The sequence below is a fragment of the Anser brachyrhynchus genome (genome assembly GCF_964034855.1).
Source record: "Anser brachyrhynchus genome assembly, contig: SCAFFOLD_45, whole genome shotgun sequence".
In the NCBI taxonomy this organism is placed as follows: Eukaryota; Metazoa; Chordata; class Aves; order Anseriformes; family Anatidae; genus Anser; species Anser brachyrhynchus.
The window spans coordinates 226,051-230,395 of record NW_027664004.1 but is presented as its reverse complement, the minus strand read 5'-3'; positions in this window follow the sequence as shown (position 1 = coordinate 230,395).

The window sequence follows — 4,345 nt, the reverse complement described above, 5'->3', positions numbered from 1 at the left end:
AGTGGGTCCAGAGAGTGCACGGTCAGTACTGGGGATGCAGTGCAGTGAGTCCAGAAAGTGCACTGGCAGCACTGGGGATGCAGTGCAGTGAGTCCAGAGAGTGCACTGGCACCACTGGGGATGCACTGCAGTGAGTCCAGAGAGTGCACGGTCAGCACTGGGGATGCAGTGCAGTGAGTCCAGAAAGTGCACTGGCAGCACTGGGGATGCAGTGCAGTGAGTCCAGAGAGTGCACTGGCACCACTGGGGATGCACTGGAGTGAGTCCAGAGAGTGCACTGGCACCACTGGTGATGCAGTGCAGTGAGTCCAGAGAGTGCACTGGCACCACTGGGGACGCAGTGCAGTGAGTCCAGAGAGTGCACTGGCACCACTGGCGATGCAGTGCAGTGAGTCCAGAGAGTACACTGGCACCACTGGGGATCCACTGCAGTGAGTCCAGAGAGTTCACTGGCACCACTGGGGATGCAGTGCAGTGAGTCCAGAGAGTGTACTGTCACCACTGGGGATGCAGCGCAGTGACTACAGAGAGTGCTCTGGCACCACTGGGGATGCACTGCAGTGAGTCCAGAGAGTGCACTGGCACACTGGGGATGCACTGCAGTGAGTCCAGAAAGTGCACTGGCACCAGTGGGGATGCACTGCAGTGAGTCCAGAGAGTGCACTGGCACCACTGGGGATGCAGTGCAGTGAGTCCAGAGAGTGCACTGGCACCACTGGGAATGCACTGCAGTGAGTCCAGAGAGTGCACTGGCACCACTGGGGATGCACTGCAGTGAGTCCAGAGAGTGTACTGGCACCAGTGGGGATGCAGTACAGTGAGTGCACTGGCACCACTGGGGCTTTAGTGCAGTGAGTCCAGAGAGTGCACTGGCACCACTGGGGATGCACTGCAGTGAGTCCAGAGAGTGCAGTGGCCCCATTGGGGATGCAGTGCTGTGAGTCCAGAGAGTGTACTGGCAACACTGGGGATGCAGTGCAGTGAGTCCAGAGAGTGCACTGGCACCACTGGGGATGCAATGCAGTTAGTCCAGAGAGTGCACTGGCTCCACTGGGGGATGCAGTTCAGTGACTCCAGAGAGTGCACTGGCACCACTGGGGATGCAGTGCAGTGAGTCCAGAGAGTGCAATGGCACCACAGGGGATGCACTGCAGTGATTCCAGAGAGTGCACTGGCACCACTGGGGATGCAGTTCAGTGAGCCCAGAGAGTGCACGGACACCACTGGGGTTGCACTGCAGTGAGTCCAGAGAGTGCTCTGGCACCACTGGGGATGCAGCTCAGTGAGTCCAGAGAGTGCACTGGCACCACTGGGGATGCAGTACAGTGAGTCCAGAGAGTGCACTGGCACCACTGGGGATGCAGGGCAGTGAGTCCAGAGAGTGCACTGGCACCACTGGGGATGCAGCGCAGTGACTACAGAGAGTGCACTGGCACCACTGCGGCTGCACTGCAGTGAGTCCAGAGAGTGCACTGGACCACTGGGGATGCACTGCAGTGAGTCCAGAGAGTGCACTGTCACCACTGGGGATGCACCTCGGTGAGTCCAGAGAGTGCACTGGCACCACTGGGGATGCAGTGCACTGACTCAGAGAGTGCACTGGCACCACTGGGGATGCAGTGCAGTGAGTCCAGAGAGTGCACAGGCACCACTGGGGATGCAGTGCAGTGAGTCCAGAGAGTGCACTGGCACCACTGTGGATGCAGTGCAGTGAGTCCAGAGAGTGTACTGGCACCAGTGGGGATGCAGTACAGTGAGTGCACTGGCACCACTGGGGCTTTAGTGCAGTGAGTCCAGAGAGTGCACTGGCACCACTGGGGATGCACTGCAGTGAGAACAGAGAGTGCACTGGCACCACTGTGGATGCAGTGCAGAGAGTCCAGAGAGTGCACAGGCACCACTGGGGATAAACTGCAGTGAGTCCAGAGAGTGCACTGGCATCACTGGGGATGCAGTGCCGTGAGTCCAGAGATTGCACTAGCACCACTGGGGATGTAGTGTAGTGAGTCCAGAGACTACACTGGCACCACTGGGGATGCAGTGCAGTGAGTCCAGAGAGTGCACTGGCACCACTGTTCATTCAGTGATGTGAGTCCAGAGAGTGCACTGGCACCACTGGGGATGCAGTGCAGTGAGTGCAGAGAGTGCACTGGCACCACTGGGGATGCACTGCAGTGAGTCCAGGGAGTGCACTGGCACCACTGGGGATGCAGTGCAGTGAGTCCAGAGAGGGCACTGGCACCTCAGGGGCTGCACTGCAGTGAGTCCAGAGAATGCACTGGCACCACTGGAGATGCAGTGTAGTGAGTCCAGAGAGTGCACTGGCACCACTGGGGATGCACCTCGGTGAGTCCAGAGAGTGCACTGGAATCACTGGGGATGCAGTGCAGTGAGTGCAGAGAGTGCACTGGCACCACTGGGGATGCAGTGCAGTGAGTCCAGAGAGTGCACTGGCACCACTGGGGATGCACTGCAGTGAGTCCAGAGAGTGCACTGGCACCACTGGGGATGCAGTGCAGTGACTCCAGAGCGTGCACTGGCACCACTGGGGATGCAGTGCAGTGAGTCCAGAGAGTGCACTGGCACCACTGGGGATGCAGTGCAGTGAGTGCAGAGAGTGCACTGACACCACTGGGGATGCAGTGCAGTGACTCCAGAGAGTGCCCTGGCAACACTGGGGATGCAGTGCAGTGAGTCCAGAGAGTGCACTGGCACCAATGGGGATGCAGTGCAGTGACTCCAGAGAGTGCACTGGTACCACTGGGGATGCAGTGCAGTGAGTCCAGAGAGTGCACTGGCACTACTGGGGATGCAGTGCAGTGAGTCCAGAGAGTGCACTGGCATCACTGGGGGTGCAGTGCAGTGAGTCCAGAGAGTGCATTGGCACCACTGGGGATGCAGTGCAGTGAGTCCAGAGAGTGCACTGGCACCACTGGGGATGCACTGAAGTGAGTCCAGAGAGTGCACTGGAACCTTGGGGATGCAGTGTAGTGAGTCCAGAGAGTGCATTGGCACCACTGGGGATGCAGTGCAGTGAGTCCAGAGATTGCACTGGCACTAATGGGGATGCAGTGCAGTCACTCGAAAAAGTGCCCTGGCACCACTGCGGATGCAGTGCAGTGAGTCCAGAGAGTGCACTGGCACCACTGGGGATGAAATGCAGTGAGTCCAGAGAGTGCACTGGCACCACTGGGGATGCAGTGCAATGAGTCCAGAGAGTGCACTGGCACCACAGGAGATGAACTGCAGTGATTCCAGAGAGTGCACTGGCACCAGTGGGGATGCAGTGCCGTGAGTCCAGAGAGTGCACTGGCACCACTGGGGATGCAGTGCAGTGAGTCCAGAGAGTGCATGGGCACCTCTGGGGATGTAGTGCAGTGACTCCAGAGAGTGCACTGGCACCACTTCGGATGCACCCAGGTGAGTCCGAAGAGTGCAGTGGCACCACTGGTGATGCAGTGCAGTGAGTCCAGAGAGTGCAGGGGCACCACTGGGGATGCAGTGCAGTGAGTCCAGAGAGTACACTGGCACCACTGGGGTTGCACTGCAGTGAGTCCTGATTGTGCACTGGCACCACTGGGGATGCAGTTCAGTGAGTCCAGAGACTACACTGGCACCACTGGGGATGCAGTGCAGTGACACCAGAGACTGCACTGGCACCACAGGTGATGCAGTGCCGTGAGTCCAGAGAGTATACTGGCATCACTGGGGATGCACTGCAGTGTCTCCAGAGAGCGCACTGGCACCACTGGGGATGCTGTGCAGTGAGTCCAGAGAGTGCACTGGCACCACTGGGGATGCACTGCAGTGAGTCCAGAGAGTGCACTGGCAGCACTGGGGATGCAGTGCAGTGACTCCAGAGAGTGCCCTTGCACCACTGGGGATGCAGTGCAGTGAGTCCAGAGAGTGCACTGGCACCAATGGGGATGCAGTGCAGTGACTCCAGAGAGTGCACTGGTACCACTGGGGATGCAGTGCAGTGAGTCCAGAGAGTGCACTGGCACTACTGGGGATGCAGTGCAGTGAGTCCACAGAGTGCACTGGCACAACTGGGGGTGCAGTGCAGTGAGTCCAGAGAGTGCATTGGCACCACTGGGGATGCACTGAAGTGAGTCCAGAGAGTGCACTGGAACCTTGGGGATGCAGTGTAGTGAGTCCAGAGAGTGCACTGGCACCACTGGGGATGCACTGCATTGAGTCCAGAGAGTGCAGTGGCACCACTAGGGATGCACTGCAGTGAGTCCAGAGATTTCACTGGCACTAATGGGGATGAAGTGCAGTGACTCGAAAAAGTGCCCTGGCACCACTGCGGATGCAGTGCAATGAGTCCAGAGAGTGCACTGGC